This window comes from Eublepharis macularius, chromosome 3, assembly GCF_028583425.1.
Source record: "Eublepharis macularius isolate TG4126 chromosome 3, MPM_Emac_v1.0, whole genome shotgun sequence".
NCBI classification, from domain to species: domain Eukaryota; kingdom Metazoa; phylum Chordata; class Lepidosauria; order Squamata; family Eublepharidae; genus Eublepharis; species Eublepharis macularius.
The window spans coordinates 90376568-90403337 of NC_072792.1; the positions used below are offsets into that span (position 1 = coordinate 90376568).

Consider the following 26770-nt stretch of genomic DNA (forward strand, 5'->3'; position numbering starts at 1 on the left):
CCCGAAGGGGAAATCTTTAACCTTCGTCCGCTTATCCAGAGGCAGGGCCGTGGAGCGGAGCCAAGCATGCCTTCGGAGGACCACAGAGGAAGCCATGGAGCGAGCCGAACAGTCAGCCACATCTTTCCCGGCTGTCATCTGCTGTTTTGCGAGCTTCACAGCCTCAGCTTGCAGAGCCTTGACCAAGGGGCGACTGGCAGCGGGCAAGTCGGCAATGTAGGTTGACAGTCGGTTCCATAGGAACAGGTTGTATGATCCCATTATCGCTTGAAAGTTGGCGATACGAAAAGCAAGGGACGCGGAGGAGTAGACCTTGCGACCCAGGGCATCCAGTTCCTGGCCTTCTCGATCCACTGGAGCGGATTGTGAGTTTCGACGGAACCGAGCGTTGACCTCGTCGGCGACCAGGGAAGAAGGCTTCGGATGGGCGAAGAGAAAAGGACAATCCTCCTGCTTCAGCCGATAACATTTTTCCAGGTTCCGAGCAGTCGCCGGAACCGAGGCCGGTGCTTGCCACAAGTTGTGCGCGGCATCAACGAGATCCTCCACCGGAGGGAAAGCCACAGATGCCGAAGAACCAGAGGATAGCGCCTGGAGGACCTTACTCTTGTGCTTCGTGGCAGAAGAAGTGACATCCAGCTCCAAAGCTTCTGCCATTCGGATCATCTGCTCAGGAAGCATACGATGATCTTCGGTGGGAGAGGATGCTCTGGACTCACCGACGGCGTCGTCAGGGGATGGATCCCACGCCAGGTCGGAGGAAGCTTCAGAGGGGGAAGCCAGACCCTCCTCATCCTCGGAACCGGAGAACTCCGGCACCTGCGCAGAGGCAGATGGCATCGGTTCCGCGCGGGAGACCGGAGGCAGCGTCGGAGGAGCGACCGCGTGTCCTGGCTGTCTCACGGACGTCTCTGGCACGGCCGACGAGAAGGCAGGTACCGATGGGACCAGGCCAGCGCGCTGGACAAGCGCCGCCGATGACTGGAGCCAGGACACGAAGGATGACCAGGTCGCCACATCACCTATGCCCGGGAAGTTCTGCACCGGAGGCAGCCACGGGGTCGGAACCGAACGGGCGTCCGGGACCTGCTGTTGGGACCAGGACGGAACGGACGGATCAGTAGAGGCAGGAGCGGATGGCAAGCCATGTTCGAAGGCCACGATCGGATCCGGGAAGTTCGGAACCGAGATGTAATCATCCTCTATATGCGGTGGAGGCGTGTGCGGCGGCGACGGCGTGTGCAAGGCATCAGGCGGAGGAGCTGAAAGAGACGCCGGCACAGGCGAAGGGCCGCGAGTGGCGGGAGCGGAGATGTCTCGTTTGTGATGCTTCGAACGAGACTTCGACTTTTTTGCCGGGGGCGCCGAAGCAGCCCGTTCCACAGCGGAGCGCTCCGCCGAGCGCTTCTTCGGGCGGGTAGCACCCTCGGTCACAAGGGGGGTAGCCGGTACCGCAGCCGGTTCCGAGGGGGTCGGATCCGAGGAACCACGAGCCGGGTCAGACGAAGGCCCGGGAGCGGGAGAAGCGGCCGAACAAGGCGCATCCTGCTTACCCGCCTGATCTTGGGGTAGAAGGTTAGACCCCCAGAGGAAGGCCTTCAGCCGAGCAGAACGGTCGTGGCGGGCCTTGGGTGTAAACGACTGGCAAATAGCACAGCGCTGAACAATGTGCCCTTCCCCGAGACAGAGAAGGCACAAGTCGTGCCCATCGGAGTGGGTCATCTTCGTCGAACATTTCTGACATTTTTTGAAGAGGGCCATAGTGAGAGTTGGAAAAAGAACGCTAGCAGGACCAATTCCGACGGCGGCGAAAAAGGAACTGAGGGAATGTGGGGGACGCTCGCCTTAAGTATGCCGGTTTTGGCGGGAACGGAACCGCGCACGCGCGGAACCGGCGAGCGTCCCCCTCTTCACGATTCTATAGCTAGTCAAATCTTTCCGCGGCCGGCCTGCGCATGCGCAGTCCCAATGTGGGGCTGCACAGAAGGACGACGACGAACCTAGGGTGTCTCAATTAAAAGAAAACAAATTGAAAAGTCACCTTAAATCTACTGCCCTCCCCCTAAAGGTAACATAGCTTCCAACGATTCATCAAAACATCTTTTCATGGTGTAACCTAACTCATTTCACTAGATAGGTCTACTAGGGTGTAACAGTTACAAGAGTTAGAATAGGACTGGTAGACCCATGTTCTAATCACCACTTGGCCATGACATTCTGTAGACTAACACAGCTACCCACCTGAAACTATCTATTTATAATCTTGCTTTCAACAAACTGGAGGATATAGGTTTGCTAAACTGTTGAGGAAAGACTTGCATTGTGGTTGGGCAAAGAGATTTCCCATTTGTATTATCATGGTAGACTGAAACAGCCACTAGGGCCGTTTTCACATTTCTTGCCGACTGCAGAACATTGCGCAAAGCTCCCAGAAAAACAGCGTCTTCCTGGCGCGATTTCCTGTAATAACTCCCGTTCTCCTGCGAAACTGCATCAGGAAGATGCTGTCATTCCGGGAGCTTTGTGCGAGCAAGAAGTGTGAAAATGGTCTTTGTGGACTTTAATGGAAGAATTAGCCAACCCTTGATGCTTTAGCTGGAACAAATAGTGCAAAACGCATGGCAATGAGGCCAAGACCAGGTTTACATTGTAGCCTGCAGCCCAAAGAGAAAATCTTTTCCATTTGGCTAAATATGATTTCCTGGTGGATGGTTTCCTAGCTTCCAACAGGACCTTCTAAACTGAGGAAATTCAGTCCAGAGGGGATATGAACCAAGCTGTTAGTTTTAGTTGGCTGTTAGTTTCAGAATGCCTAGGTTGTGGTGGAGAACGATGTCATCCTGTAGCAGGTGTGGTGTTAGGGGAGAATGGTAGATTCTACTCTGTACCATTTGGAATAGAGTGGCAAACCAGGCTTGCCTTGGCCAGTAAAGGGCTATTGATTGCCAAGGAACCTTCCCTCATCATCTTGCTGAGAGTCAACATCATAAGGGGAAAAGGGGGGGAATGAATACTGTAGGGTGCCTGACCATGGGATCTGAAAGCCATCCCGGAGAAAGGCCTTCCCCTTTCCTACCCATCAATAATAATGAGCACGTTTCTTGTTGTGGGCTGTGGCAAACAGATCTGTGGTAGGATATCCCTACATTGCAAAAGCAGGGTGTAGGAAGTCCATGCAGATGGACCATTTGTAGTTCTGGGATTCGGACCGACTTAATGCATCTGCCAGAACAGTGTCCTTTCCCCTATGTGCATGGCAAAAAGAATGACTCGATGCTGGATAGCTCATTCCCAAATCAGTGAGGATTCCTAGGAGAGGGCCAGGGAAGCTGTGCTCCCTGTCTGTTCAAGTAATGCATGGCAGTCGTATTGACCTTGCATATATGAACATTCCTGCCTTCTACTAGGCAAAACAGAGCTTTCAGAGCATACCTTATTGCCCTAAGCTCAAGGAGGTTGATATGCATAGACGGTTCTTGAGGAGACCATGCTTCCTTTACCTGGGTGGCCCCAGAGCAAGCCCCATCCTGACAGAGAGGCATCTGTGTAGATTGATACATGAACTGCAGAGGAGCTAAAAGGAGTCCCCACCAAGAGGTTCTGTGTGTTGTTCCACTACTTCAGGGACATGTGAAGGAACATCGGGATAGTGAACCACTTGTACAGATTCTGTCAGTGTGAGTGGAACACTGACAAACCAGTTCTTCAGGAAACAAAGTCTCAGTCTGGCAAACGGAACTATCAGAGTCAGAGAGGCCATAAAATCTGAAAGTCTTAAATCTGTAAGTGGCCCACCAGAAGGCAATCGTCGAAATAGGGAAAAATGGTACACCCTTTCTCCCTGAGGTGTACTACTGCCATGACTTTTGTAAAAATATGAGAAGCAGAGGAGAGGCCAAAATGAAGAATCCTGTACTACTGGTAGTTCTTGGAGCCACACTGAAAGCGAAGGAACTTTCTGTAGCAAACATTTATTGGAACATGAAAATATGCATCCTTTAAATCAACAGTAACAAACCAAACCTGTGTTTTTAACAAGGGTAAAACACGTTTTAATGACAACATGCTGAACTTTTTGACAACTATAAACTTGTTTACGGAACAGAGGTCTACAACTGGGCAGGAACCTCCTGAGTTTTTGTTGACAATAAAATATTAAGAAAATACCCCGTCAATGCAACCAGACAGAACTGGTTGTATGGCCTTTTTTGTAGCCAAACCTGCACTTCTTATAAGAGTAAGGTGGGAAGAGATGGAGGGTTGTGCAGAGGGAAAATATTGGGTAGAGCTATATTGAACTCCAGGCAAGTAGCCTTGGCTGATTATGGACAGCACCCAAGTGTTCTGAGTGATAAGACTCCCAGGCCTATAGAGGAGAGGTTGACTGACATAGCCTTGGAAGGTGTGGCATCAAAAACTTTGTTCATTGGATCCAGACTGATCCATCTGGGAACGGGAACCATCCTTGATTTTGTTCAGAAGTATCTCCTCTGAAGTTGAACAGAGGTAGAGGAAGAAGGCTGTTTTTTTTTATATATATAATTTTTTTATTTTTCAAACTACAAAACACTACACAGCACTACACAAGACTATCACAAGGAAAGGGGAAGGGGAAGGGACAAAGGGGATGGAGAAAGAAAAAGGGGGGGGATAACCTACAAACACTAAACACTAAACACTACACTTCAATGTTTTCCCTTAATACTGTCATAATACAAAAATAGCTCCATAGGATAATGATGGAGTGGTTAATCATACAGAGAATAGGCATTTCAAATTCTGATTAAACTTTCCTCCCCCTTCTAGGTCCCGGACGCAATTCTCTCTGTGCAACCGCTGTTGCGGTGCTCTCCTCCTCCTCCCCCCCCCTCAGGCTTCTCCTTTTCTTCGTTCTCGGTGCAGCAGAATTCCGGGTTTTTATCCTCAAAATCCTTTAGTTGATCTTCTGATAGTATCTTATAGGCCTGATCTTTATATCTAAACCATATTCCTTCCGGGAATAACCATTTGTACTTTATTCCATGGTCCTTCAGAAGAGCTGCAAACTTTTTATACTTAAAACGTCTTTTCCGGACTAGAAATGGAACGTCCTTCAAAATCTTGACTTTCAAACCCATAAAGTCCAAATCCGCATTGTATGAGTTATATAGGATGGTGTCCCGAATCTTTTTAAATGAAAAGTCAATAATGATCTCACGAGGCAACTGTCGCTTTGTTGCATATTTTGAAGAAGCCTGACGGACCTCCAAAATGGCGCTTTTAACCTCATCTTTAGTCGTCCTCGCGGGTATCGCCAATAGTTCCGAGACCACATCCCACAGATCCTCATTTTCCTCCTCTTTCACGTTTTAGAGACGCAAAATTGTCTGCGTTCGTTCCATCTGTAGCCCGATCAGCTGGTTCTCAACCAACTTCAGCTCCTTTTTTGTAGCCTTCACAAGTGACGCACTTTCCAGAGCAGACTTCTCTGCCCCCCCCCGCTACTTCCTTAATGGTTTTCACTTCGCTTTCAATTAAGCCCACCCTTTGATCAGTTTCGTTCAGCTTGTCAACAAAGGGTTTTATGGCTTCCACCACCGCCCTGCGCACCAACTCTTCGAGCGACTCTCCCTTCAAGGTAGCCGAAATTGACTTACCGAGAGCGGGACTTTGCTTCTTTGCTGCCATTTGGGGGGGGGGGGGCGCCAACAAAATTCTGGAACTCACCGAAGGGGAAGAGCGAGTCTTCTTCAGATCAACCTCTCCTTCACTAACGCTTGTAGAACAGAAGGGATTCGCTTGTTTACAGGCTTCCGCCTGTTTCTTTTATTTGCCGTTTCTCGTTGCCCGGCGGCACTCGAGGCGCCGCGCACGTCTGCCGGCCTCCATAGGGACAAACGGGCAATTCCCCCCCCGCATTGATTTCGGGGGGTTCTTCCCGCCGCGTCCCGGACCCTGGCTCCCTCCCTGGGAGTCCTGGGGGCTAATCCTTGCAGATCAGCCGCCCGGTCAGGGTGCCCGGTCGTTTCCTCCCGGACCAGCCGAGAGGAGCGTCCGGCATGGCTGAGAAAACGAAACCGAATGAGGAAGAAGGCTGTTAAGAGCCTCTGGGCAATGTGTGCATTGGTTGGTTGGGAATGGAACTGATTGTATTTACTACTGTAAGGTGGATATGACATTGGGGGAAATCTCTGCCTAAAAGGATTTGGTTAAAGAGGTGTGAAACCCAAGGACCTTGCTGTCACATCATTCTTAATCTTTTGGAGTGCCTTGTTCATTGTGGATGAAAATAGGTCTGTCCCTTCAAAAGGAACATCTTCTACCCTTATCCTATGGTGAGGAGCTAGTGCTGTGGTTCTGAGCCACACGTCTCTATGTATCACAGTTGTGGAGGCAATAAGAGCAAACTCCAGTATGTCTGGTGACATTAATTTCTAGTTTGAAGAGACTTAATGCTTCTCCTTGCAAATTTTTGCTAACCTTTGCTTCTCATCTGGGATGAGGCTTAGGTATGGACTTATCTTTCCTCATAAGAAAAGCTGGTAGCAGGCCATAATGGCCTCATAATTACTAATTCTAAAGGTTAAGGATGCAAAAGCATAAACCTTTCTACCTATTATGTCTAGTTTCCTGCCCTCTTTATTGATCAGAGCCGAAAGGCCCATGTTTTTTGGGAGGCTCTTGACTTGGATGGTCTCAGTAACAATCGAATTGGCAGGAGGGTGAGTAAACAAGAAACCTGATCCTTCTTGATTGGTTTTATACATATTGTCCAGCTTTTTTGACATCGCTGGAATCGAGGCTGGTCTGGACTAGACATGGGCACGAACAGAAAAAAAATGAACATGATGTTCATTGTTCGTTGCCATCCATGAACAGGGACTCACGAAAAACCACGAATAAGGCCCTGTTCATGAACATGTTCGTGGTTGGCTGTTCATGGGGGCCAGCAGGCTCTCCTCCAGCCATCATCCAAGTCAAGATCCCTACTGCACCACTCCCAGAAACCTTACCTGAGCAGGCACCAGGAAAGGTATCAATAATAAATAATAGCTTGGCCCAGAGCCTGGCAGCAGCCCTGGAACTTGAAGGGGTAGAGCCCTATCCCACCACACACAAAGAAAATTCAAGCGCCAATGCACTCTATCAAAATGTCAACAGCAACTCTCTCCCTCTCCACTGTCTGCAAACTAAGCCAGAGCTGGGAGCCCCCCCCCCCGCTCTTTGCTCCCTTGTAACAAATTGGGAGCTCCACACTTGAAAGAAAGACCTGCCTATCTAGGTAAATTGGGCTTAGATTGGGGTTTCCAGGGCAACAGCAGGAGTTCAGACAGAATTCAGACAATCCCTGCCTAAGTTGCCAAGGGAATTGATTGCAGGTGCCAGACTGTCTGGCTTGACAAACAGCAACGAACAAGGCTTGCAACGACCACCTGTTCGTTTAGAATGGGGACTCACAAACAGCTTGTTTGCGAAAAGCAGATTGGGCTGTTCGTGGCTTTTTTTGTTCGTATTGCTGTTCGTGCCCTTCTCTAGTCTGGACCACACATCTTTGGTCATGTCAAACATGCTTTGCATTATTGGAAATGCCACTGGTCCGGCTGCTTCCAAATGTACGACCTTGAAGACTGGATATGAAGTGGTTGGAGCAGACCAAGTCACCTCAATGTTCAAAGATCTCGGCATCTGGACTAACTGCTTAGTGCACAGGTGGAGATCTTCACTTGGAGAAACAGCAGAATCCTCAGTAAGAAATTTGGCTGGAGAAGGTTCCAATGCAAGATTCGATACTTTGTCAGAATTGTCATCTGATCGCACTGCATGGTTCCATGTCAGTTCCAAGGCAATGTTATTTTCTGGAACTGTGGCTGGAACTGATATAGGTTTCAATTTATTTCTTGTTCTGCGTGAACCGAAACATAAGTATTTCATCTTGAAGGAAGTAATGAGGGGGTGGATACAAGTCCAGCAAAACTTCAAACCTGTAAGCATAGTAATGGAACCAATGGCGTCTATGGTGAGGAGCCAGATTGTCACTCTCAGATGTGTCCGAGAAGCCCTTCTATCTTTCCACAGGCTGTATTGGTGATGGTGGTAATGGAGAAATGGCTGTAGACTGACCCATTACCTCAGGAATATCACCCTCAGAAAGGGATGGAACCGAAGCAGAATGCTGTCTATGGGTTGGAGATGGTGTTCTTGGAACCCTGGAAGGACTTGATGCAACCGAAGTAGTCAGAGCTGAAAATGAGGATTATTTTCCTCTTCTGCAACTTAGACGTCATTGAGTTATCAGCATACTTTGACTTGAGCTTAGCCTTTTTTTGTAGGTGGCTCTAATTGGCACTGAAGTAGAACCCTCAAAGGTATGACTGGACCAACTCATTCTGAGTGGTAATAGGTGCCAAACATGCTGGAGGAACTGAGGAGGCCCATTCTGGGTGTTGCGGTCCAGTATCTGTGGCGTTTTGATCGGAGTCGGTAGAGCTCTTCAAGGCTGACTCCCACAGAGCCACTTTAAGTCACAATGCCCTTTCATGGTGCGCTTTGCACCATGTAACTGTTTGCAGACTGCACACTGGTGTCATGGTCCTCGCCCAGATAAAGCAGGCATTTGTCATACCCATCCAATTGGTCCATTTTGGTTCTACAATGTGAACACTTCTTGAAATGCCAAAGACCCAAACACGCATCTATCTCTGGAATCAAAGAGCAGAGCAAAGAACATGTCCTTCTTCAGAGGCAGCTAAAGAACTGAGAGAGGAAGCCACTCGCTCTGTCTTTTATAGCCATGCCTTGGGGAAAAAAGAGTCCCATGGTGCAGAGTGGTAAGCAGCAATACTGTAGCCCAAGCTCTGCTCATGACCTGAGTTCGATGCTGGCAGAAGCTGGATTTAGGCAGCCAGCTCAAGGTTGATTCAGCCTTCCATCCTTCCGAGGTCCGTAAAATGAGTACCCAGTTTCCTGGAGGTAGTGTAGATGACTGGGGAAGGCCGTGGCAAACCACCCTGTAACAAAAAGTCTCCCAAGAAAACGTTGTGATGCGACGTCCCCCCATGGGTCAGTAATGACTCGGTGCTTGCACAGGTGACTACCTTATCTTACTTTGGGGGAAAGCAGCAAAAAGCCTAGGCAAGCATCCTGTGCTTCTAGCTTTAGAATGTCTGTAGCTGACCTATGGATGTGCAGTTCCCATTGGGAATTTGCAGAAAATATGAACACTATGAATGCTTTATAACTGCAATAAAGAAGCTTTGAAGTATGATCTTGTTACCATTTGTTCAAAATAGTGTATATCTTATAGTCAATGCAAGATGGCCCTGTTGAACCAGAGTGTGAGCAGTATCACCTCTGGGCATGGTGAAAAAAAATGCAATTTTGACAACATTGCCATTCCCAAGCTCATGGAACCAAGGCACATGATTCTATCCCTCTTCCTGATAGTTGCACCGAAGGTAGGATCAAGCGCCTTATGACTCACAGAAATTATTTTAGGAATTCTTGTTGTCCAGGTTTTGGGCCATCCCTGGAGTCTGGCCCAGCCTCGGATTCATCACTGCCAGCACAGGAAAAGGACACGGCCACTTGGAGAAGCAGGCTAGTTTCAGCCCTTTAAGACCACCATGAGCCAACTAAAGTTTGTCTAAAGCTGTAGAAGAGGGGCCAGGGTGGGAAAAGGCCACCTGATTGGTCAGCCTTACTCCTGGCTTCCTGTGAGGCTCAGAGGAACAATTGGGCATATGCATCTCAAGGCACCAGGCCTCATAAGGGACTAGATTGCAAATCAGTGAGGAAGACAGCATTGGCTCTCTCCGTAGGCGGCAGCAGGGAAGGAGGGGACCCCCCCCCATTTCTTCATATCTGAGGCCCTACAGGCCAAGTGTTGGGGCGCTGCTATTCATCCTATTCTAATCGCTAGGCTAACTAATATTTTGAAGGATATGTTCACATACCTTGACTAAAGAGAGTAATTTTATCAAATTATAAAAGAAACTAGGATATTAATTTAAACATGTAAACCAGACTTTAAATATGTTTAAAATGAGCAAATCAGACATCTTCACTGATAAGCTATTTGCAGTGTAATCCTAAAGAGTTATACCATTCTAAGTTCATTGAAGTCAACGGGCTGAGGATGCAACAATGCTTGGTATTTGACAGTTAGGAATCATCAGCTGTTATTGGAAAGAAAAAGAAAAGTTGTATTTAAATAGTTTTGCTGAACAACTCTAGGCTAGGTTAGGCCTAGGCTAAAATTAATGCCACTTTTTTAAAAAAGTCCTATTCTTGGAAATCCATATTCATCTAAGTTTAAAAGTACAATTATCCAGTCAAGGACTCAAAAGTCAAGAAACAGTTGCCCCAAAACAAGAAGCTCTTCCTCTTAGCAGCTGCAGGAGTATTCCCTGAGTAAAAACAGCAGTCTGGCAATGTTGGATTTACCACTGCAGTACAGTCCTACCTGTTAGCTCATTCAGGCTGCAATAGCACCCCAGGCCTCATTCACCAGAACAGGAGTATTCTTACAATTCAGTTCTAAACACAAAGGTACCAGCTGCACTGTCACAGATGTAAAATGTTCAGAAATTTTTGAAATAAAACAGAAACATAGTGACTAACAACTTTTATTTCAGCATGAGCTTTTTTGAGTGAGAGTTTGCTTCCTTAGATGCTAGGGAAAGCAAGAAAATAATTTTCCTCATTTTTGATTTTGGGGGAAATTGAAATCTACACAATGCTTATTTTGCTATAAAGCTAAATATGTTTTACCGCTTTAACAGCATAAAATACATGATTTACAACTTGGTTAGCATATCAGATTGCACTATATGAAATTTAAAAGTATAAATTCCTTAATTTTCTATAAATATAACTGCAGACAAATTGACAGTTACACAGTACTCCACTTTATGCTACCTTACGAAATGTATCTTAGTTTTTGTCGTCTGAGAAATAGGAAAAAATAAAAATTGAAATCAGAAAAAAAATTTGTAATGACAAAAGGGAAGGTATTATCTGGACAGAAGTTGTCAAAATTATTCACATCTAAACAATAAACATCTCCCTGTTGTCATATGCCAACAGTAAATAAGACAGTTGCCTAGTGATGTCGATGGGATCATATAAAATGTTGCACGCTGAGACAGTAAAACTATCTTAAAAATATTTTCATTCCAAAAGAAAATATTTCATACATTTTCTTCCAGAGCTATACCAAATTTCTAGAACTGAAAAAAGTCCCTAGACTCCCTTGTCTCTTTTACTTTTTGCAAGCCTGACACAAGCTAGATTTGTATACTGATCTTTAAACAGTAACGTCCTTAAGTATAATACCTCCACTGTCTTTATCATTAATTGTGATAAACTTTCTGTTTACTTAATAAAAGGCCTTCTGTTTTGCTTAACTGCTGCACCTTGAAAGTAGAGAATTTGTATTCTTATCCTGGGAGTGTTTCCTTTAAAAGAAAAGGCAAGGCTGTAGTGATAGATCTGAAAGTGAGGGGCAAAACCTGTTGAGAATTCCAAAACTATGTAGGAATATCCAGGCAAGATTTCTAAGAGAAAGCTTGTAATCAGTGCCCTGTATAGTTTTTTTTCTCATGACCAGCAAAATAAGCAAACCTGAAAAATTTGCATAATCTATATATGCCACAATGCATCCTTGTTTGCACAGAATTTGGTTTTTCAATGCAATTCTTGTTTGTTTTAGCAAACAACACATGTATTACAGGTAATCACTGCAGTCAAGAGGAACAATTTTGCAGAGATTTTAGTTTAAAAGGCTTAGTGAGGAAAACGGTTAAGGCTTTAGACTGTAAACATCCACAGCAAAAATAGCAGTGTTACCATTAATACTTTGAAACTTACTTTTTAAATCCTGGCATCCCATGACTACATATAATCTTCATTCGGGTCCAGTAGCATCTTAAAGACCAACTCCATCAGAGCTTCAACTCTTGAAAGCTCAAACCCTGGAAATCTAGTTTAAGGTGCTACTGGAAATCAAATCTTAATCTTCTATTGTGGACCAACATGACTACCCACTTGAAACTATCTATTTATAATCCTGGTTTCCCCAAATTTATATGACAGGTAAAGGTATCTAACCAGGCTTTAAAACTCAGGATTTATATATACCACTTAATTGCTTGGATCCTTGGCCCAATGCTTTTGAACAATAACTTATTATACTTTCAGTAGTTTATTCAAATTTTCAGTTATTCATTGAATGATTCATATCATCCAGCACAATTACCTGGGTGTATTTGCTCATTCAATAGAACAAGTCCTTACCAACATCGAACAACGTTAAAAGTTATTTTTAAAATGTGGTGCCTGCAACCAAGAATATGAGAAACTTTCTCAGTTCTCCCTTAGAGATCGGCATTTAGCCACTGAATGCTGGCTCTAATACCAAACCATATTTCCGAAGCAAAGACAGTTTAACATATTCCAAGATAAGGTCCGAGCAGAAACATCTGATGCCACCTAGGCGACGGGGGGAGGGAGATAATTCCTGGCAGGTTGGGAGCTAATTTCGCCAGAAAGTTTTACGGCATTCTACCATTTATTGTGGGAACACACACACACACAACCTTCAGATTCGTAAAACTCTGGAAACGCGTGTTTCGTGCCGGCAGACGGGTCACCAAACAAACATCAGAAACCAAGGAGGCAACAACACCCCGCATTTATTGTTAACAACGAAAATTACATAACGACAATTCTTGTGGATTTAAACACCACCACCCCCTCGCTTCACGACGGTGGTTTTCCGCACGTGAGAGATTCCGTCAGGAGGGCAACCCAGCTGGACGCCGCTATGAAGGGGCAGGAGAGAGAAACAGCCGCTTCCCTCGCACCTTCGCTTCGCGTCACCTCCGTTCCCTACTGAGGGAAGACGAGGGCGCTTCGGCCCCACTCGGAGAGCGGGCAGAGAAACCGGGGGGGGGGGAGAGAAGGAGCAACAGCTGCGCGTCCTCTCGCCCTGCTTCACGTCCATCGGAATGTCCCTGAAGGCGGCCCCTTTAAACACCGCCTCTCCCCCCCCCTTCGCGCCACGAACAGCTGTTGCCCTTTTCTTCCTCTCCCCCTCCTCCTCCCCCCTTACCCACTCCACCCCCTGAGGCGCGCGACACTCCACTCCCTCCTCTCGCGCGCGCTTCCTCCTCCTCCGAAAGCAACGGCCGCTCGGGCGGCTGTTCCAGAAATTTCCTCACTCCCCCCTCCCCTTTCCTTCCTCGCGCCTGACTGCCTACCCGCCGACGCCCCTAACCCCCCTCCGGGTAGGTTACGGTGCGGCTGCCCCCGCCCCGCTATACAGTGTGGCGGGATCGCCTGTCCCCCCTCCTTCTGCCCCACAGCCCCGGGTCTGTTTGCGCGCCTGAGCCAAGACGGCCGACAGTGGCGGCGGGCGCGCCGTGATGGATGGCTGGCTGGCTAGGAGCAGGTTTGAGTGACAGCGCTTACCTGGGTGCCAATCTTCGTCACACTGACAAGCGGCTGCAGCAATCGGGACCCGCACCGCCACGACTCGCGTCACCACGCACACACGGCTGCACCCAATCGCAGCGCGCGCCGAGCTAGACGACAGCACGCTACCCAACACGCCTCATCAATATTCAGCAAGGGAGCGGGGCACGTAGCGGTTTTAGGTACGCCCACCTCGACGCACACATCGGTGGAGGGGCGGGGCGACCACCGTAGCTCCGCCCCCACGGGCCTCGGCGCGCGGCCTCAGCAGCTCATGAATACTCATAATGTAGGCGGGAGGCGCCAGCAACCTTGTTCAGACGCCGTTTCCCGCTTACTCTAGTCAAGTCTAGAAGGAAGATAAGGTGAAAGTTCGTCCGGTGGCGTAAAAGAAGCCATTAAAAGACTCGGTAGTACCAGGGAGGCCAGGGCCGAAGCTGCATGTGACGTCACACCCTTGCTGGGGGCTGCCTTTCGTGAACGCGAGACTGCCAAGGCGATCCCAACGGACAGGGATGCAACAGAATCCGCTGGGTGGGAGGGGAAATAGGAATAAGTATTTTTTAATTAATAAAAGTAATAACCAAGGTTACAATCCTATGCACTTGGAAGTAAGTGCAATTGAACTCTGACTCACTTTCGAGTAAATCTTCATAGGATCCCACTATTATTCCTTATTGTCTCTAAATCTTCTTAACAGTGAATTAGATACATAGCTATATTCTGTTGAGGGGGGAAAGGATGAATAAATAATATACCTATCAAAAGGCCTCTTTAAAAAAATTGCATTCTATTATTGAGGATAAAGTGATGAGCAGCAATGCAAGTTTATTTTCTGTGAAATGAACACTGTCTTTCTACTGTTTCTTACTACCCAATTATTTGCCTGTGTACTTTAAAATGGGATCTTTGACTTTTGCAGAGAATGTGTGGATAGGATTGTAATACTAAATGGCTAAAATCACTCATTGCTCTTTTCATCATGGAGGAAGGAAAGAGAGAGAGGTGTGTAAATTCCATAAGAATACTACTGTTTTATTAGTGGCTAATCCTGTTTCACCAGATGCTGCAATAGAATCCATGTGGTGAACAAAAGTGGTATGTTACATGAGGGTTTTTTTCTGTGATTCCTAAAGGTAGAACGAGAAGGGGCAACAAATGGTAAAAACAAGTAATCTAGAATAGGAAGTTTGACATTTAACTCAAGTGATACTGATGGAATGTAAAGAAAGTATCAAATGGTCCTAGGTCATCTTTGTGCCTTTACACACTTGTCCCCCCCCCACACACACACACACCGCTGAAGGCAGGAGCAGCCTTACTAGTTTTTGAGCAAAGCAGTTTTTAACTTGATTTTGTAAGTACAAGGGCTGGAAGCTACATTATTCTGCACGTATATGAATAAATAGTCTGTCGTCTTCAAAAGCTTATTCACAGTAAACCAGTTCATTTCTGACGTGCGGCAAAGGTTTTCGCTGTTACCTATCCTGGATTTAAAGTATTCATATGTTGTCATTTTACCTGACCATAGGCCTTCAAGGTGGCTTACAGTCAGAAAACCAACTTACTGTAAACACAAATAGATTTTTAAAAAATCAAACGGATTGGTATGAAGGCACGGGTAGCGTGTGTGGGGGAGAGCATGATATGTTCTCTCTCCAGTTCTCTTGCTGCAACTTGTACCCACCAAAGGCTCCTCAGTGACCATGAAGCAATAGCCTCTGTCCCTGGAGTGTGCCGCCCAGCAACCAGGGCCAGACAGCACTGGGTGTTTTTGTTGCTGGGAGGGGTGAAGCTTTTCTTCATGCAGGCAGATAGAGTTTGCAGCTCCTGAAGGCAGTAGTGAATGATGAAAGCATGGGGGGTGGAGAGAGAGGTGAACTGTCCTCTACCCAGAGATTATAATTTTTAGTGATACTCTGTCACTCTATATTTTATAAGCTATTTTAAATGTGTATGAGAAGAAAATCTATTTAGCGGATTGTATTTTTTGTATTGGAGCTGGCAGCTGCCATCCTTGGATGGGCCTTTTGATCTTGGTGGGAAAAAGACAAATGTTGCCATCAGCAAATGCCCCTGAAAAAAATTGAGATCTGAGTTCATATTCAAAAGCATATTCTCAGTATGTTAGGTTTTGTGATGATCCATGGCCAGTACAAAGAATGATATATCTGTATGTGGGAAGATCAGAATTCATTTTTGAAAAGTTGATATCTTACAGTCCTGAAGTATTAGACATATTTACAAAACAAACAAAATAAGAGCATGTGAAATATATTCAGTTTTTAAATAACTTACAATTGGATTCATTCCCAGTCACCAAAGGCCAGTCCGAATGAAAAAGTCTGGCATTGCCTCTGGAAAATGCTTAGGCTTTGGCGAATCTCCAGAGGAAAGGAGATCAGCAGCAGTTGCTGTGATTGCCTTTCCATGTGTCCTTGACCTTCTTGTGTTTTATGTAGTTGGTATTTCAGTGAAGGGGGTCTTAAGGTTCAGAAAGGAGAGAAAACAAAAGGCAAGAGAGGGAAGTGCAGATTGCCCTCCTCAGCTAACAGTTGCAAAAGTCCATGAACTGAATAAGTGCTAACCAAACAATAATTCATACATTCCCCCTTTATTTCATTCAGCATTAGCACCCATGCTTTCCCTTAATTATCAACAAAATTAAAAACCCTGTTCTTTGGAACAGTTTTGTACCACTGTTTAACAGGTAGTGCTAACGGCTGCTTTTCACCTGTATCCTCTCGATTATAGAACACACACAGAACGTTCAAAATTTACAATGAGTCGTTTCCAGAAGTGCTTCTTCCACTCATAGTGTTTTAGATCCAACTCTATGTTTTGAAATGTAGCTATACTATAAAATAAACTGAATTGTTTTACTGAAGCACTAGTATTTAAGACGTGAAGCACTGACTGGCGTCAGGGAAATAAAAGTATTCCTCAGTTCCCCCCTTTCCTTTCCTACTGTGTTTGTGATTCCGTTGTAACCCAGTCAAATATCCCACTATTCAATCAGTACACTAGAATACAAGGAATCTCAGATTCACTTTTTAAACTGTGCTAGATTTTGATGGGTGGGAGTTCCAGGGTAGTAATAAATTAGGGGGACCCTCTTGTCATACAATGATCCATCTCCTCTTGCAGTAGAAAAAGATAAAATGGGATGCTGAGTCTAGATAAAGGACTTATATTTTAGGTTTTTCCTGTTTCCTGTCTGCTCCCCACTGTCATTCAAGCAGTGAAGGCTCCTTTAGCAGCTATTTATTCACCATCTTTTAAAAAACATTAGCTTACTAAAAATGCTCAAGTGAAACTAAATGCATTTTAATTTTTGCTCTATAACCCTTTCCCAGGGCTCTGTTGTTGCTCTGAAGATACCTTGTGACAACATTAAAGAATAACAGCCTTGGGGGCGGGGAGTAAGAGGAGAGTTGTCCCCTGTATGCTGTATGGAATAATTTATCTTTTTAATTATAAAAACTGAGTATTTAGAGAATCTGTGCAGAGTTCTTTATTTATAAAGGAGCCTTATTTTGCGCGACAAGATCTTTCTTTTCTCCTTTTCCCTTGATCTTCAGGATCAGAGATAAGACAGGACAGTGGGTTTTATTTTCCTTAGGAACATATATCCTTCAGTATCACTTCCTAGATTGAGGAAAACATGAGAATACACCCATAAAGAGTACATGGTCTAACTGAGAGATGTGTTGCACCTACCACAGTTTCTGAGCAGAATGACTCTGCTTCATTGTAGTAGATGAGAAGAACTTCAGTATTTTTACAAGTTCCAGTCTGTAAATAAACTGATTTACAGCCCAACTCTAAACCCAATGTAGCAAGTCAATATCCTATACCTGTTGCTGTGACAAAAACACCCAATAAGAAGCAGAGATGACGAGGTCCTAGCAACCCTATCACAACTACCAATCCCAGAATAGAGGCAGCCAACCAATGTATGCTGATGTGGCCACACTTCCCTGACATCAGGTTGCCACTACTCCATACGCAAAATGTGCTGGGAGAAATATAGCACCTTATGCTAGAGGCACCATTGGATGACCAGGAACCCTATATATTTCAGAGAACTCTGCAGGTGTGGTTTTGAGGCCCCTTCTACAACCAAGTTCCTTTTGCCAGGAGTAGAAACATGAAAGAAAAATAGCTGCTCCAGCCATAGCATTCACTCCTCAGTAGTTCACTCAGTAGCTTTAACTTCAATAGATCACCCAAGATCTCTCCTGAACAAGGGTACAGATCTTGGGGAAACTAGCCTTTTGCCAGTTAAGTGGAATGCAGAGGTAGGGGTAGCAACAAGGGAACATACAATTGCATATTCACAACAAGTGGTCCTGTTACTACCCAGTAGCTCATTGGGAAAACTCCCTTGTGTTAAGCAGGACCAAAGATTCAGGTCCTACTAAGGAGACGCTAAGATGGTGGCAACTGTTGCCTTTTGGCCAGCAACTATGTGAACAGTGGCAAAACCACAGAACGGCTGCAAAGTCACTTATTCAGGAAGAACCATGTGCCCACCAGAGCTAGACTAGAACAATACATCACAAACTCATCTGTACCATATTTATTTACTTATTTTATTAGACTTATACCTCACCCCGTGAGCAGGCTCAGTGCGGCTTCCAACAAAATATATTATTAAAATACAATAAAACATTACAAGTAGCATAAAAACCAATATTAATACACAATTATACCAACACATATGGGATTCCCACATGGTGGGTTTGGATCCAATGCAGCATTTTGTGGGCTGAGGGACTTCCATACATGGAATGTGACTTTCTTACTTCCTCCTGCTGCAGGTCCCTGCTGCCCCAAAGTCACATTTCAGGGGGCGTTTTGGGCTGCAAGGGGAGGAGAGTAGTGAAGAAAATTGTTTGAAACACTGCTGCATCCAAGACAGTGTAAGCACTGAGCCAGTGCATTCCTTGCAGGGAGTCGCTGTAGGACTGAGTCTGCAATATCTGCTGGGATTGTTCCATGAAGCTATGATCCTACAGTGCAATACTGCTAGTGTTTGGCCAACAGAAGGACAGATCAGAGCGGAGTGGCTGATAGTCACCCCAGACCGCTGTTGTGCTTCCTGTATCCGTCACCAGCACAGCGTTGCACTGTCATGTTATTGGCATATCTGCAAGCCATCACAAACACATAGCACTTAACTGCTATCATCTGTTGAGGGGAGGGGAGAGGATTGGTGGTGTAATGCAGAGTATATGTGGATGAGAAGATGAACAGTTGTAGCACTCAGACTTGAACCTGGGCCATTACTCCCATGCTTAACTGTGTGGGATGCATTGTCTGGCATCTACAGTTGGAGGTATGGAAACTTAGATTGGATGCTTGTGTACTGAGATAAAGTTCCTCTAAGGGAGCAAAGCGGTGTTGGAAATATGGCAGAACAATGTTTGTTCTTAGGTTGTTTCTCAGTGTTCCTTTTTTTGTGCAAAGTGCTTTTCCTGTGGGGTTCCCATCACCAAAGTCCCTCTGTGTGTGCTCCATTCGCTCAACATAAGGTCAGTGAGATACAACTAGTGCTGTGCACCATATAATCTACATACAGATTATAGAGTGATTTGGAGGGCTATGATTGGATGCAGACTTAGTTGGTATTCTAAGCTTCACTGGGCCTTATAGCCACAGTGAGAAATCGGAGGGGGGATTTATATTTTCATTAGCATGGACCGCTATGCGGTGTTTTAAAGATACACCAGGATTTTTGATACAATGTTGGGGGCCATGATGGACAGGAGCAGGAGAGGTTTAGGATGCCCACTAAGCTCTACCCTCTCCACCACGCTCATGAAATTGCCATCTTCTGGCCCAACATGGATGCAGTGCCAGCACATCTTTAAAGGCACTGCTGTATCTTTGAGATATGCCAACGTATCTCCAACATACGGGCTTAGCTGCCATCCTAAACGATTTGGAGATGGAGTTTAGGATTGCAGTTATGTCCATAAAACCAGCGCACACAGTGGTTAGAGTGTCAGATTAAGATCGTTCAGGCCTAGGTTTGAATCCCATTCTATCATGCACCTTCAGCCACTCACATATTCTCAGGCTCCTCTACTGCACAGGGGGGGGGGTGTTGTGGTGAGGATAAAGTGGAGGCGAGGAGAACGATTTAAGCCCATTGGGGAGAAAGGTGGGATATAAATATATACATAAACAAAACATTTAAAACAATGTTTTGAAGAAAACATTTTAGAGAAAAATGAGTTGTCCAGGAAACTGGCAAAAACAATTCACTTTTCATGTGGCCTCCACATACAATTTAAAATAGCAAGGTGAATACGATTGTAAATGATGTGCTAGTGAGTGAAGAATTTAATGTAGTTAGGGAATTTGGTAGGTTTTTGTAGAAACTACCACTTAAATTCTGCTTGTTCCAAGAATACTAGTCACAGAAGCCTCAGCTGGACGTTATTTTCCTCTGAAGGAAGTTTTGCAAAGTTGTTGAACTGTATTTTGGTCCTGTTGCCTGAATATTTGTAATTTAACAAGAGGTATATATTTGTAATTTAACAAGAGGTATATATTAACAAAAGGTATATATCAGTATTTGCTGGTTATTAATCTTGATACTGCATAAAGATTCATGCATGTTCTTCGCTTTTTAAAAAAGCAAATGTCCCTGAGTATATTTAAAAATGACTTCAGCTGAAGCTATAAGAAAAATGACTTTTCCAAGTGCATAAATAAAATTTAGAAATAAATTTTAGTCATGAAGATAATTTATCATTGGTTAATTTTAATTTCAGTTGTCTTAATTCGTTTCCAGGTAGGTAAAATTAGTCATTTTGATCCATAACCTTATAACATGACTGTCTCCACCAACTGGAAAATCTGTTTAGCTTTATTTTTTAATTTTATTGTTTTGTCTAATTTATTTGGCATTTTATCCATGGAACACGTACCAGAATGTTACTATGGAAACATAGGGAACTAGAGAAGACCACATCTGAAGTCGGTTCTATAGATTTAATGAGATAATCCTGAATTTCATTATGAATATTTATATATTTAACTTGACAGTCTGCTTCAAGATACCTCTGTAAAAAAAGAAGTAATGAATTCTTTAGGACACACTCTAAATTTCAAAATATGTTTGCTGTGTCATTAGCTCCATAATTATACTGTTTACACAGCTGAGTCACCCTGTTTCCAGAGTTTAATTCTTCACTGGGGGGGGGGGAGGTGGAAACAGGTTATCTTGAGTATCACAGCTCAGGTTGTGTTTAATTTTTTTTCTGACTTGGTGTGTCACCAATTTGAAATATTTAGAGGATCTCTTAGACGACTGCAATTGACTATTGCAATAAAGCTTCTGAGAATCCATTTATACTATCAAGGCTGGCACATACAATATCAATAACTCGCTTCTTTCTTAGTGTGTGAAGCTTACCATCATCCCAGCTACATTCTTGCACTAAAACCAAGAAGCGGATTATTCATTCATTCATTCATTCATTCATGCATTCATTCATTCATTCCCCACCTTTCTCCGTAGTGGAAACCCAAGGTGGCTTACATATACAAAGTTTCTGTGAAAACACAGGTTTGGAAGACTCAAGGAAGTAAGCCTTGCTGGAGTGGTGGTGGTGGTGGTGGGGGGAATAGATAAAAAACAGAGGCACTACTGTCAACTACTAGGAAAAATCTTCCCTAGTTCCTAAATATTACTTAAACCATATGAATGAAACAAAAGACATTCATTCATAAAATAGTTTTATAGGAGTACAATCACACACAAAACTTTGACTCAAAATAAGATATGCCATGGGAAATGCAACAGAAGCCTCAGTGGATCACAACAATGATCTCCTGGCTGCAGTAGATCAGAACTATGACACCAGTAGAGGTTTCTTTGAATTTTAAACCATAGGGGAAAAGAGCGTTTCTCTAAATTCTTGAGTCTTGGTCCCAAACAAATTAAGAATGCCAAGATAATTTAAAATCAATTATTGGTATGACACTTGTTCTTATAGGTGTAGGTTTGACTACTGTTGCCCAACATGAGAGACGGTGTAGTGTAATGGTTAAAGTGTCAGACTAGGATCAGGTTTGAATCCCCAACTAAGTCTGCGTCCAATCATAGCCCTCCAAATCCCCACTCTTGCCATGAAAGCTTGCTGGGTGACCTTCAGGCAGTCGTACACTCTCAACCTAATACCACTGGGAAGAAAGGCAGGATACAAGTGAAGATATTAAAATAAAATGAACAGTTTAAAATCTGAAATATTAATTATTTGGAAAATGTATATCCAACCCCTTTGAGACCTGTTTGAGGTGTCTCGCAAAATAAAAAATGTGTGTTTAGATATCCTGAGCTGGGTCATAACAATTTGAGGATTTATTTACATTATATATAGTCTGCCTTTCTCCTTGAGACTCAAGGCGGATTATATAGTGTTAAATACAATCAACAGAATGAGGCTTCCAATAAACAGTGCAAAAGGGGTTGGATTGTATAAATCTGGATCCAACCAGAAATCTGAAAGAGCTGAAATAAACCTGATTAACAAAGCATAAAGACCTAAAACAAGATGACTTGACTCAATAAAAGAAGCCACATCCTCCAGTTTGCAGGATCTCAGCAAGACTCTTAATGACAGGACATTTTGGAGGTCTTTCATTCATAGGGTCGCCATAGGTCTGAGGTGACTTAACGGCACGTAACACACACAAGCATTTAAACGTGACATGTTAAACAATGCAGAAATAATGTAGTAGGGGCATACTTACGGAACAGATAGATCTCTGTAGTATAGTCCCCAGTGCCTATCCAGTGCAACTTCCTGAACCATTTCTTTACAGTGTATCTTTCTGTGGTGCAAGGAAGCACACATTTTCAGGATACGGCTAAATGAAACCCAGCTGGAAGAAGGGTTAAAAGTCCTGACACATGATGAGAAAGCATGCAAGCCAAGAACTGGGAAATGGGAAATAAAGCCTGATTAGCTTTTACTTAAAAGTTTCAGTGGGCTTGGCTGAAGCCACAGATAGTGAAAGAAAAGACAGAGCTTGAATGGTAGCATGCTACCCTGTACAATTGGGGGGGGGAGCCCTCTCTCATACACATACAACCTTCCCCACTACCTTTCAGGTACTGTCAGGTGAGGAAAGAAATGAAGGATTGGTGAGGGAACATTGTTTACATACACCACAAAAGGTCTTTGCAGTGTACAAAGTTAAATGTTATATATGGAATCAAATGTGTGTTCTTTTTATAAAATTCCGTATATTTGCTTACTAGACACTTTATATATGTAGTGTGGATGTGAATAAAACAGCAGTGCTAGAATAATCAACTGGAAAAATGCCAGAAAGAGTATTTATTTGTATTATTTCATAATGGTTTCACAGACAACACAAATTATCTGAGCAGCTGTAAACTTGTTTTTTTGTCAACTGTAACCAATATAATCCATAAATATCCCAAAATATCTGGCACTATAGTAATAAAAGACTCGTTGCATGTCCTTTCTAGTATTGTACACAGTAGATAATTCTGAGTTCCATTATACTGCTTCTGTCTCTAGGGCTTATTTCACATAATTCTGCTTTATGAGCAATCTAAGTGAAAACAGTCAAACTGCGGGAGGGGAGTTGCTACACAGCTCATTGTAACAGGAATGTCTCTGCTCGTAAAAATGGATGTGTTTCGGCTTCCTCATACATTTTATAGATGAGAACATTAAAACAAGCGAACTCATGGTATCTAGTTTAATATTAAATCATTCATAGAGATATGCTTGTCCTGCCTTTTTGAACAGGCAAATTTTTTTCTTAAACTTCCTTTAAAAACCTCAACCCTGTACGAATTGCCAGCCTCGGGGTAGTATTTTGCTGGTGATTTTCAATCAGCTAAGAGAACCAGGACATTCAAAGTAATACTTTCACCTGTTTGGCCTTGCAGATCCTATGACAGGGACCCCAGCAAGCTGCAGACATGTTATACTGACAAATAAACACAGAGCCTGATTCAGCAAAGCTGACACAATCTACCTTCTCCTACATTTAATGGGGGAAGTAATCGTCATATATCCACTCTAGGGTCAGTTTAATGTGGCAAGCACATCAAGATGGTGATGATGTGCTAGGTGCATCAGTTTCACAGAGTTAGAAATAAGAGCCAAACATATGAGGAGGGGCATGTGTTCCCCTGAAAGGTATATTTTGGTAAAACATTACTGGGTTAATAAGCCACTTTTTGTAAAGTATGTATTTTTCATGCTGAAGTCCAAGCTGTTCTTGTTTCCAGGTCCATTTTCTTTTCCTAATCCACCCCATATAGTTGACTGTGACTCTCTCTTTGGGAATATCAACACACATTTTGCTGCCAGAATTCATTGGCACTGACTGAGCTTAATGCTATTACAAGGCCTGCAACAGCTGCAGCAGTAATACATCTGCAAGTCATTTGGAAATGGAATAGAAACTATCCATTACATCATATTGTACCTTATATATTAGTATATTACTGCTAGCAATATTTCAGTTTTAACACAATAAGGCTTCTCAGCTTAACTGTATACAGTTTAACACGTATTTGGAATTTCCAGTTGTTAGCATAGCCTCAAACACTGTCAGTTCTGGATAGTTCCAATTATTGTATTGTACAAGCATCTGGGATGTTTATGTTGAATCAGTGTAGTAAGAGGGACTCCTAAATGATCTATAGGCTCAAATTACCTGCAGGATTTATAAACCAGTGCTATGCCCTGACCAGGGAACCTCTCACCACTTCTCCCTTTTATTCCATCCTTGCCTCATATTCTACCTATATTCCAAATCACTTAAACTAGAATATGCAGATTTAAGTCCACTTTATTTTATGGAAGACCAAACAACTTAAACTGTATGATTGTAGCACTTGCTGCTGGCTAGCATCAGTCAAGTTCCCATAACATACCACTGGAGGAACGCCCCATAATCCCATGCTCTTGGCCACATAGATTTGTTGGGACATACTTTTGGTGTGAACAGTTCATTTAATTAACTAGATTTGTAAACAGGTCCTCCATTAGTACATCAGTCCCACAATGAGGAAGATAGAGCATTAGGTGTCTGAGGCAACACTGACACCTCCCCACAACCAGGTCAAAGATTGTTGCAGATGCAAGGTTTTTTTTTTTTTAGCCTGAATGATAAGCTAGGCAAAACCTGTGATACAATGCAGATTACGGCATTTCTACAGAGGGAAGGTGGCATTTCAAGCACACCACGGTCCACAGAGACTTTTCCCTTGTCATTTTTTGTGCTCCAAAGCGAAAGAAACCTGTCAGGAGAGAAAAACAGCAAGGAAGGAGCAGGTTCAGGAAGTAACAATACAGGGATGGGAAAGGATGGCCACCCCTTTGTACCTGTTATACTGCACTTTAAACGTCTCTCTCCTATCCTGTTCCATTAACTGTTCAGGAAACAGAGTCTGTATGACAACACATGCATGCCACAAAATTCCTCAGGCTGAGAACAGGACAAAAGATACATGTGATAAATTAGTATGAGGCCAGTTTTGAGCATATCTTACCTACAGACTTGTGTGTGTCACTTCAACTGTAACGGCATCCTCCAAAGAATTCTAGCAACAGAAGCCTGGTGAAGAGAATTCTATGTGCCAGGTCTCCAAAAGATTCCCATGCTACTAGAGTACTAAAAATTTCCAAGGGAAAGGGAATAAATCAAGTCTACAGCATCGACATGACCTGTATGTATGTACTAAAACTGGAGAAACCTTTCTAATGGTCATGTTTTGGACCAAATTCCACCCATCAGGAAGAGAACTTTATTTTTATTTCCCTCTGTATTTCCCTAAACACATAACACATGTGCTCTCTAGCCACCTTAGTGTTATAAATGCCACAAAAATGCAACAGAGTTTTCCCTACCTCAAAGCACTATCATTCAACGTCTATAGCAAAAGACAAGATTGCAAAAAGAAAATGAGGCAGAAATTGAAGCAGTCATTTCAGCAGCTGCAAGGCCATAGCCAATTTCTTTTGTATTTTTGATTAAGAATTGTTTCAATGTTCTATTTTAAAACTTTGAAAATATGAGGAAGTTTCTAGGTTTTATCTTAGATAACAGCATTGCAATAATGTTTTCTCTTATGCTATCACATAAACATAACAGTTAGTTAATCAACTGGTTTCCATTGTGAATATCAGCTGCCTGTACATTAGAAACCATTTCCAAGTCTACTTTTACAGAAGGCAATTACAGTCTGCTTGCAACTGGGAAAGTAACTCAAGGAAATTGTTTTCCTACTCAGTAAGCTCCCTATGCTCATTCAGAGTCCAAACTGCTTGGCAATTCACTTTCCTTGGTGTGTTATAACACCAAAGCATTACATCTATTTTTATAATCCAAAACAACAGGGAGAATGTATATAATACACAAAAACATTAACCCCATGAATGGCTTGTTATGAGGGGAACAATTTAATTTGCAATGTTGTCTGTGTAAAATTGGAAATAAGCCTAGCCGCCAGTTAAGAATGCAAGGGTTAACTTTCTGACTTCATTGGAAATGCAGTATCATAGGCCCTGGCACTACATATTTTTAAAGGCCATTCCCACTTTGATACATAAAGTTTGTGGTAATACCTGGGTGTACAGCTGTTCTAGATACTGTGGGAAGGGACAAACAAAAGCCACTGATTCCAGGTTTGAAGATAGTGTTTAATCCCCAAAAGATTAACCATTTAGTAGTTTTAAAACATTACACAGACTTGAAAGCAGAATAGAGTGGTGTGTTGCCTTGGAAGAAATACTGAATGCACAGGCATGTTGCCTAAAACATTCAGGAGACAAACGCTTTTCAGACTCTGCCAAGCGTAACCACAGCTCTGGAAATAAGGACCTATTTTGCTAAGATTCATGTTACTATCTTGGAGTTTCTGTGAATGATTTCTCAAACACAATATAACACAAAATAGAAGAATAGAGTGAATGTTGGTAAAAACCCTTATGGGCTTTGGTTTAGATCCTAAGCTCCTTGTTTGCCAAAGAAACTTCCACTTAGGAAGAAGGGGAGGACAACTGTCACTTATCCCTCCCACACTCTGCAGCTGGGAGGATCCATTGACCCATGGGACATGTGGGACAATTCCACCGAAAAGTAGGAAGTTACTGTTTATATAGCGCTGCTCACAGTGCATAGGATCCAAGCCTTTGCCTCTGAACAGAGACGCCAAGAGTCACCCTGGGTCCGCAAACAAAGATTTCCTCTGTTCCCATTCCCACTCAAATACACAACTTGCCTAGCTACAGGGTGACCAGGCCCCCTGGAA

General features: G+C 43.7%; 1 protein-coding gene across 4 annotated transcripts in view; it reads right to left on the bottom strand.

The window, feature by feature from the left end:
• PKNOX1 (PBX/knotted 1 homeobox 1) overlaps window positions 1-13516 on the bottom strand; it is a 47148-nt gene extending 33632 nt beyond the window's left edge. For all 4 annotated transcript variants that reach the window (XM_054973681.1, XM_054973679.1, XM_054973680.1 and 1 more), the window contains exon 1: window positions 13450-13516. The gene's annotated coding sequence lies outside the window, so the exon portion shown is untranslated. The remainder of the gene's footprint in view (window positions 1-13449) is intronic.
• Window positions 13517-26770: the final 13254 nt, after the last annotated feature.